The following is a 10728-nucleotide window of genomic DNA, read 5'->3' on the forward strand; positions in this document are numbered from 1 at the left end:
TATATATATATATGCATGTATATGTATATATACATATATATATACATACATATGTTATATATACATACATATGTATGTATATATACATATAGAGAGGGAGAGAGAAAGCACCAGATTTTTTTTTTGGTTGTTCAAACATTGGCCCTTTCACTTACTAGTTGTGTGATCTTGATTAGGTCACCCAGTTTCATTTTCTTCTGTTTCCTCATATGTAAAATGGGGTGTAAATAGTATGCAACTCCTAGGGTAGTCATAGGTTGGGGTGTGGGAGGATTAAATGTGTTAATACATGTAAAACACTTAAAACGGTGCCTAGCATATAAAAGGGTTATATCATTAGTTGTTATTATTACTATTGCTATAGATTTTTAAGAAAGAGCATTATAACTTGTCATTTCATCTAAAGGAAACATGTGGACATATTAAGTAATGGATTTAGATAAGATGGGCACCAAGTTTCTGTTCTAATATTCTGTAATTCAATTAGAGTTGATGACATACCATTGTATTTGCAGACCACAAGATTCATTCCAATCCCAGGGAGATATCCAAACGGATGGAAAATTTTACAGACAGATTAGATATACTTTTCTATCTTTTACTGATATGGTGTGGGAAAAATGTAGTTGAATAATAGCCACTGAAGAAAATCTGTTTGTGTTAATGGTTACTCATGGCAAGATTCTTGTTAAAAGACCAAAAACCTTGTTGCAAAGTGACACAAACACTAGTGCTAATTCTGTGTCCTAATCATATCCCCAGTGTGCACTGTGCCAATATAATCCATCTCTCACACCATAATGCAGAGAGCTTGTACTACCAGGGCTATCTCTGACCCTTGGCACTTAGTATTATAATAGATTAGTACTACATTTAATATTTTATGGAGTTAGGAAAAAAAATCATTCTTAAGTGGTTAAAATTGTCCACATGGCATAAAACAATGCCAGATAATGAGCAAAAGATAAATCTGTATCTATTTCTTTATTCTTTGATTTCTCTTTGAATAGTGTTTTTCTTTTTTTTTAGTTTTAAAATGTAGATGTGGAAAAATGTACTGAATAGGTAATGTATTTAAGGGAATTTAGCAGTGTATTTGCTCCTGTGCTGAATCCAGCATTGTGCCTTCTGGTTAGCAGTCAAATGCCTTAGGCACTACGCCACCAGAGCTCCTTTTTTTAGTGTTTTCTTTTTTTTTTTTTTTTTCTGGTGACTCCAAGTGACAAGACTTGGACTCTTTCAGTATTCAATAGGTGTGAAGACCGAATTACTTAGCACATGTCACATAAGTTCTTAGAGACAGAGGTTAAATGAGAATACTGGTGTCCAGTTCTTTCGGCAACACTAATTTCTCTTTCTTTATAATTTTTATGGACTTGAAGAAGTCAAAGGAATCACTATATTCAAATCACATTTTAATCCCACACCCAGACTACATTCTATAAACACATTTACTTAAATATAATCATAGTTTTCTACTAAATTCCAGGTCTTTGTTTTCTGATGTTTTTCCTTGCCAGCAGGCATGTCAAAAGATAAGATTTCTCTCAAGGGTTCCCAAAAGAGGTAATTTTGGGAGCCAACTGACAGAGGGCCAAACCCTGAGGTTGCCAATCCATATGTATGTACATACATTTTTATTGAAATGAAAGTTGGAGACACAGCACCAGTATTGACTTTTCCCATTGACCTCATTTAGAATGAGGAGAAAATGACTTGTTGCTAAAATTTAGCTCAGTGAAAAAGGGCTCATGGACAGCTTGAGTAGTTGTACTTGACAGTTGGTGCCACACCATTATATACTCACAGCCTCTTCCTGAGGAGGATGGCCACAAGACATTTCTCCTGCAGAAGTTGTCATGTCACAAGTCCTATAATTCTGTGACGATGACAAGAATTTTTTGGATCTTAGATCTATCCCATAGAAAGCCCCATCAAGGCCAGACATATAGGAGATCAACAGTGGCCCATCTTGAAAAGCATGCACCTAAGAGATATTGAAAATTAGATGGTAACTAACAGACCTAATAAGATTATCCTTCTGTTAGTAATTTGTTAGAGAAAGAGAGAAAGCAGAGAGTCAGGGAACAAGCTTAAACAGAGAGAGAAGCTAAATTATGAGAGTTGGTGAGGCACTAAGACAGGGAACAAAGGACACGTGTTTCTTAGAGAACAAATTATCTAGGTCACTGAAACTGGGTAACTGCAAAGCAGTAAATATGTATTGAGCACCTAGTATGTGCTGGGCACTGTTTTAGATGCTTGGGACACTTATTCTCTAAAACAAATGAAACTCAAACTTTAGGTACTTTCAATTTAGTTGGGGAGGGGAACAGACAATAATTAGCTGAAAAAAAATGCTACTATTTTCTCATTAAATTACTTTAGTTTCTTTGTCAAAAATCAATTGACCAAATATTTGTGGGTCTCTTCTTGATTTCCCTATATTATTCCATTGAGTCTTACACCAACACCATGTTTTCTTATGTACTACTTTTATAGTAATTCTTGAAATCAGGTAATATAAATCTTCCAACTTTGTTCTTCTTTTTCAAGAGTACTTTGTTCCATGTCCTTTATATTTCCATTTATATATAATATTACAGTGATCACAGAGATCATGAATTCATCTGACTTTCTTTGACTGAAAGTTTTATTAATCATTTTCTTTAACTATGTGCTTTTCTTGACCACAAAGACTCTTTCCTACTTGGCAAATATTTAATTGGTTGCATTTTCCAATTAAATTAAATTAAATTTTCTGCTTTGTTTTATATTTCATAAGACTCTTCCTTTTATAAATATGTCTAGAAAATATCTCACGAGCTGTGATTCACTCATAGTTATTCAAATTCACAGTAATTTCATTTTTACCATGAAGTTCCATAGGTAAATATTAGTTAATAATGAAATTTTTTGATTCTAGGGAAACAAATGCTACTGATATACCCACATGATTAAATGACTATCAGTTATTTTATACAAAGAGGAAGAACATAATTTAATTCTTTTAAAAAACAAAATCTTCTGGACTGTGGATACATCCCTCTTTGAGTTGAAAAATAACATTAGAATCTTAAAAAGCTTATTTCATTCTAAAGATTTTCATTGTTCCAGATTTACTTCAAAATAGACATAATAATAGTAGATTCAAAAAGATGAAAGAGTAAGCTGCAGGACTTAAAATATTTCACAGCAGGATGAAACAGAAGTTCAAGACAATAACCTCATAGAGGCATAGCAGGAGTTCTAAGAAACTTGGAAAGGGAGTAGTGTAGAAGAGGTTTTCATTGTATAGTGCTATAATCATAGTAGCAATCATATGGACTACAAATTTTGTTTCTTATCTAATTCTTCATACTTCAGTGTTATCAGTGAGATAGGTTACAATCATAAATTAGATGCTATAGTGTTTGCATTTCTTTCAAAACTGTACCTAGGATTATGGGTAAACAAATTCAGTTTTTACATGTAAAGTAAAAGCATTATTCTCTTCTATTGCAGATCAGAATGGGAACTTACATAAACATGACAATGGCAAGCTGATGTAGTATGAGTCTAGTCATTTAAATGACTTGCCCCAAAATGCCTCTTTCAGATGTTCATGGACTCAGCCATATTCTTTAGGACACTGTTTAACTGATGATGTTCCCGTCTGGGTTCTTTGATCACAAAAAACATACACCTACACAAAATGGCACAAGAAATTAGGTTATTGCAAAGATACAGTAAGGCTCCTAGAAATCCAAAGACTTTTGGATTTCAAAATGTTTTACTCTGTAATCAGGCCATAAGACCTCATAAGGCATATGTTTCTAGAAATATATGGAGATACCACCTTTATGTCAAGTGTCATACCTGGTCCAGTCAGCTACAGCTGAGGATAGGGAATGGAGTCACCTGGTAGAGAACATGGACATTTAGAGCAGCAAGGTCTGCCATGTAGTATATGTTGAATGTTGAATGAAGGAATGAATGAATCAATATGGCATCTAGAGAAAAGAAACAACAGGCCTATGAAGATGAAACTTGATGATGCTGTTGGGTTAAAGACAATAACAACAAAAAAACAAAAAAGAAGAGGAGACATTAAATTTATTTATAGGCATTTTATGCTAAATAGAAGCAGACTATGTTAAAAGATGTTATGTCATTTGTTTACCACATATGTACATAATTACATAGTTTAAATTACCCTGTCTGTTTGGAGAAAGACTATACCAGAAAAGTAACAGTATGAGTCCATAGGCCAAATTCTTATTACTTCCTTCTGCTTTTAGGTTTTTTAATTTTTAGGTTTTTTTTTTTTTTTGTGAGCTTGAAAATATTTCCTATTATCCCAGCTAGCAGTAGTTTCTTCATGTATTGGATTATGTCTTCATGGGGAAGAAGATAGCTGACATGTTAATAGGATTTTTATTTCTTGATCAATAAATTTATTATCTTAATCTGAAGAATTTTCATAGAAAATTACAGATTGTGATGGTTTATTTTAACTGCAAGAAATATGCTTCTGAGCTCTATCTTCTGAGATACCCTAATTCTCTTCTGGATAAAATGCGTTTTGAGATGGTTTACTATTTTGTTTTTAAAATTTATTTTTCTTAGATTTTTTTTAGATTTGATCTCATTATCTTCTTACCATGTCCGGACTTATGTTGTTCTTAATGTGCAGAAAATTTTTTTTCTTATAAGGCCCTTCATCTTCCTTTACAAAAAAACAAAACCAAACACACTGCCGTCAAGTCAAATCTGACTCATACCGACCCCTCCTTGGGTTTCCGAGGCAGTATCACCACGGAAATAGGTTGCCCAACTTTCATTCTGAGGAGTGGCTGGTGGGTTTGAACTGCCTGCCTTCTGGTTAGCAGCCAAATGTCTTAGGCACTATGCCACCAGAGCCCCTATCATCTTCCTTAGGTAACATACAATCTGCATACTTCTGGCCCATGATGTGCTTTTGCAATGAATCCTTTGCTTTCTAAACTATGGCCTGGGAATTGGTGCAATGAGGCATGAACATGCCTCCATCCACAACTCCCTTTAGAGCACCTGAAATTTGTTTCCAGAGATTGTTATGGTGAAGTCTGCATCCATATACAATGCACAGGCATTGTATATGAACTTCACTGCGTTCTGCATTGCACTCATCTCAGCTTGCCTCCATGTCATCTTCAGAGATCTTATCCATACCAATCCTGTTAAGTAGTGCAGGCCTACAACCCAGTAGAATGTGTCATAGAACATTTGGCAGGTGAAACTTCATGCCTGACTTTTGGAACTTGGAAGCATCAGCAATCTTTAAATGATACCTCTGTTGGTTACACACTCGTCTTGTATTTGGATATGTTTTACCCATTATTCTCATCCTAAATTATCATGCATTTCTGTACACAGTAATAAGTACTAACCACTCATCTCTTATACTACACTTGGAATCTCTGGAGGTAGGCTTTATTCTTGACATCTTAAACAAATAACATCTGAAGAACAAAGACCTGTGTTAGCAGTTCAGCCCGACCTGCAGGCCTAGAAGCACTCAGGCTGAAAGAGTGTTAGTAGTTTGTTTGTTTTGAGTATCAAGATTTTAAAAAGAATTTGAGGAAAATTTGACTAAAATCTTTCTACAGCAGCCTACAGTCCCACAGCATGTACTCCAGTGTCCTTGTGATATTCAGAGAGACACTTCTCTTTAATTACAAGCAGATGTGAAGATTGAAATATCATGGTTGATAAAGTAAGTAATGTGGCAAATAATTCACAGAATTATGGCTCATTTTGTAAGAGAGGACAAAGACAGAGAAAATCACCCTGAGAATAAACACTGTGAATGTTTCCAAAGCACTACGAATATATTTCTTATTTAGTGCATTGTAGTGACCTTGCTTGAATGCTTTCTCTTTCTGATAATTCTTGAGCCATAAGGCAGAAACAGGAAACCACTACCAGGTTGTCCATTGGGAGTTGAATGTCAAATCCATAAAGCTGAACTTAAAAGTGTTTTAGTAGATTGGAAAATAAGAGACCACAAAAACCACATGACCGCAGAAGGGAAAGAAGCTTGTTTACAAGGTCAACTCAATGTGTAGTTAAGTGAATGACCTGTGACTAGAACAGAATTGTGCTAGAAAGAGCCAGGGACACTTCTGACAGTAAGAAAAAGACAGATTGAGTGCTTAAGGTTGAATGATATTTTAAAAGGCTTCACTAGTTTTCCAGACTATGATCGTATGTATGCACATATGTATGCACATATGTATTTGTAAGTGGGTGTATGTGGATGAGTGTGTACATAAGTATAATATGTGTTTGGGTGTGGGGTGAAGGTATGCAATGTATGGGTATGTGAGTCTACTGTATATTTGTGTGTATGCATGTGGGTGAGAATGAGTGTGTGTGTGAGATATATGTATATGTGAGTGGGTAGGTGCTGTTTGAGTTCTTTTCTGTTGTTCATCACTATAATCTCTAAATGAAGTGTTTCCTTTTGGCACTTCTACAACTGCTTCAAGCTAGCATACTCCCCAAAGACTGATTTTTTTTTTCTTCTATCATCAACTCTGTCCATTCCTCCATCCAGAAAGCATTCACTTGTCATCCTCATCGGCACTATAATTTATGGATTGCTAACTATTTGTCAAAGAGCTCTGGTGGTTCAGTGGTTAAGACGTTTGGCTACTAACCAAAAGATCAGCAGTTCAAATTCACCAGCTGCTCCATAGAGGAATGTTGAGGCAGTCTGCTTCCATAAAGATTTACAGCCTTAGAAACCCAGTGGGAGTTGCTGAGTTGGAATCGACTCCATGGCAGTAAGTTTGGTTTGGTTTTGGAACCATATGTCAGGCATTGTACTGTAAGCTAGGCATTATTACTCTAGTTAATTACTACTATGTTGTCAGTATTATTGTTATCTCAAGTTTTCAAAAAGAAGAAACTAATGCTTAGAGATGTGAAATAACTTGATTGAAATCGCACAGCAAGAGCTTGAAACCAAATGTGTCTTATTTTTAAACAAAGGCCTCTATTGTTGGCTAAAACAGTTTTAAAATTGAACAATTATTCATACTAAAGAGGGTGAAATGAAGAATAATCAGATCTACTCTCCCTACTATGAAGTGAAGTGTAAAAGTAAGGAGTGTCAAGACCAAGCTTTTAAATATTCACCATAAACAACTAAAAAAGGGGTGAAACCAATGATATTAACTTCAAAATGTGTTAACCAGGAAAAGAAGTGAACGATTCTGTGCTGGTGTGGCCTTGCGTGGTTCCCTCCCTTACTGTGTCCACTAAAGACACTACTTGGCATCATTAGCAGAGTATGGGAAATAATCACATACTAAGTATGGAGTGAAGCAAGCAAGATATCTTCCTTTTTCTGACTGAGAAGTCATTGTAAGAGCTGTAGGGAGAGAGAGCTGAAATGAACACCTAAGTTTGACCCTACAGGAATGTTAGGCCCCAGAGCCCCAGGCTGAGCTAGGGAAACTCCTGAAGACAGCCACAGTAATGGGACACAACTTACTGCCTCCTCCTTCTGGGAGTCAATCTTGGCATAGGACATTTAACAAAGAACAACCAGGTCTGGAAAATACTCCATAACTGCCCTCTATGCTTGACTGAGAATGGGCAGGCAGGGCATTGATATCTGACCAAACCAAATCAGATCCATGGCTGTCAAGTCGATTCCAACTTATAGTGATACTATCAGACAGTGTAGAACTTCCCTATAGAGTTTCCAAGGCTGTAAATCTTTATGGAAGCAGACTGCCTCATTTTTCCTCCCAAGGAGTGGCTGGTGGAGTAACTGGCCTTTTGGTTACCAGCCGAATGATGCCTAAGTCACTGCACCACTAGAGCTCCTCTAAGTATCTGAATAGATTGAAAATTACCCTTTGCCATTGATTTGACTCTGACTCATGGTGAACCCATGTATGCCAGAGTAGAACTATGCTCCAGAGGGTTTGCCATGGCTCATTTTTGGAAAGGAGATCATTAGGTCTTTCTACCAAGACACCTCTGGGGATACTCAAACCTCCAACCTCTTGGTTAGCAGCTGAGCATGCTGACCATTTGCAATACCCTGAATAGGGAGGAGAATGTTAAAAGGGTCTTTCCTGGGATGGCCCCACCTTTAAGGAAAACTGAAGCCAGGAGTAGAGTGGTGGACAGTCTTCTTTAATTTTATTTTACACATTATTTCTGATCTCTGTAATGCTTTTAAGGGATTACCATGTAAATTTTCCTAAGACCCATGGAGAAAGGTCACTGAGAGCATTTAGCAGGGAGCTCCAAATCTGCAAGCTTGCCACCAGAGAGGAGCTCCTTGACACCTAGAGAGAAGCAGTCACTTCAAACAAATCAGAGGGTCTTCCCAATAGATCATGTTGTAATCTCTCCTTGGGCAGAAAGCTCCAGCTCTTTGTGGTAGCTTTCCAAATTTCCCAAGAGGATGGATCTCACTAAGTCAGGTGGCTCTCCTGTTAATTACTGCAAGAGCCTTCTAAATCTCAAATGAAAAGATTGGGTTGCGTGCAGTTTTTCACCCTTGGTAAGGACAGAAATCTTAGCACTTCATCTCAGGTAATAGCATCTCCTTCATAAGGGAAGGATGTGTCCAGGTTTGTATGTACTTTCCCAGAACACAGATCTAATCAGAACAGCAGGTTTTAAATCAAAATTAGACTCATAGCCATTCTTTTAATGCTGACAAAATTCTTAAGCATTTTAGAATCTCATCAAGGAGGTCAGAGATCAGAGGTGTGAGCAAAAGGCGTATATGTGTTCCTACCCTCCTCAAAATAGAATCCTGTGGCTTCTACTTACTAACACAGTCAAATTCCTAGAGAACACAGATGATTCTAGTTTCAGTTTCAATAAAGTAGACTGTGTTCCTGCATTTTCATTTCTGTATATTTAGGCTACTCCTTTTTAGGGAGCCATAAGCAGTGTGGTTGCTATTTAAATAAACCGTATGTACCCCAGGATTTCTCAATACATCAGGGGTAAGGGAAGCCCAAATACACTCTTTTCAGGAATATGCTACTTGCTTTTACTTGTTCTGAACTTAACTAGCATTTTTCTTTTTCTCAGCAAATTTCTTCTTTTGCCTTCAGGTGAGGCTATTTTCCTCATTTCTTTTGCTGGGACATCTCAGAACTCAAAAAGAAATATAGCTCTTGTTCAGAAACTGAGGCCTTGAGAAGTGAAAAAAGACCTGCCCTGGGTCTTACAGATAATTAGGGCAATCAGAGAGCTCCCAGAGGTGCCTCTTTCTCACTCTATAGTGCAGTTACTCAGCACTTAAAATATCCTTAAGGCATTTGACTGCTAACTGGAAGACTGTGAGTTCAGATCCACCAGCCACTTCTCAGAAGGAAGACTGGGCAATCTACTTCCATAGAGATACCACCTTGGAAGTAGGGTTCACTATTAGAAAAGACACAGCAGTGAATTTGGTTGGTTATAAGATGGACAGAGTTATGGTCTAAACAGAGAATTTCTCAAAGTCTGAGACACTCCTCTTTCCTTCTTGCTTTTTTCCCTCCTTCTATCCAGAGGCAGATTACCAAATAAGAAAGGTAAGCAAAGGCTTACTTGTGCTTGCTTACTGATCTGTACTGAACAGTTTCACATTTTTTTAAACCACATCTCTGTGCTTATTAATCTGTAATAAACAATTTCATGTATTATTCACTGTATCTTTCACCAAAGATTCTAGAGAAAGATGTGAGTCATACCTGGAAGCAGAATCTTTGATGTGGTGAAAAAAAAAAAAAAAGTGACATTGTTCACTGCAGTTTAGTAAGTAAGCACAAGTAAGCCGTTGCTTACCTTGGTTATTGGATAATGTGGAACTGCTTCCATGTTTTCTCCTTTGTCTTTAATCACAAGCTCCAAGCAAAGTTCCTGACGTGGTGTAAAGGTAAATATTTATAGAATGGAAAAATGAAGGTACCATTTAAAATTGCAGTTTGTTTCCAATATAATTTGATATATTTTAAGCATTATTATTATTAAATGTGCTTTCTTGTTCTTTGTCAAAATTATATACATATATAAGTATGTTGTTGTTCTTGTTTGTTATGTGCCATCGAGTCGGCTACAACTCAAAGTGACCTGATACACAACAGAATGAAATACTGCCCAGTCCTGTGCCAGCCTCACGATCCCTGGGATACCTGAGCCCATTGCCACAGCCACTGTGTCAATCCATCTTGTTGACCCTCCACTTTACTAATCATGACATTGTTCTCCAGAGAATGGTCCCTTCTAACAACATGACCAAAGTAGGTGAAACCAAGTCTGGCCATTCTCGCTTCCAAGAAGCATTCCAGCTACACTTCCTCCAGTACATATTTGTTAGTTCTTTTAGCAGTCTATGGTACTTTCAGTATTCTTTGCCAACACCACAACTCAAAAGCATCAGCTCTTCTTTGGTCTTCCTTATTCATTGTCAAGCTGTCACATATGTATGGGGAAATTAAAAACACCATGGTTTGGGTCAGGCACACCTTGGTCTACAAGGAGATATCTTTGCTCTTCAGCACTTGAAGACATCTTTTCAGCAGATTTGCCCAATGCAATACATCGTCTGATGTCTTTTTTTTTAATATTCTTTTTTTAAATTAATTAATTTATTTTTTATTGTGATTTGGGTGAAGATTTACAGAGCAAATTCACTTTCCATACAGCAGTTCACAGATACTTTGTCTCATGTCATTGACCACA

This window comes from Orycteropus afer, unplaced genomic scaffold, assembly GCF_000298275.1.
Source record: "Orycteropus afer afer isolate SDZICR_OR568_19922 unplaced genomic scaffold, OryAfe1.0 scaffold00276, whole genome shotgun sequence".
In the NCBI taxonomy this organism is placed as follows: Eukaryota; Metazoa; Chordata; class Mammalia; order Tubulidentata; family Orycteropodidae; genus Orycteropus; species Orycteropus afer.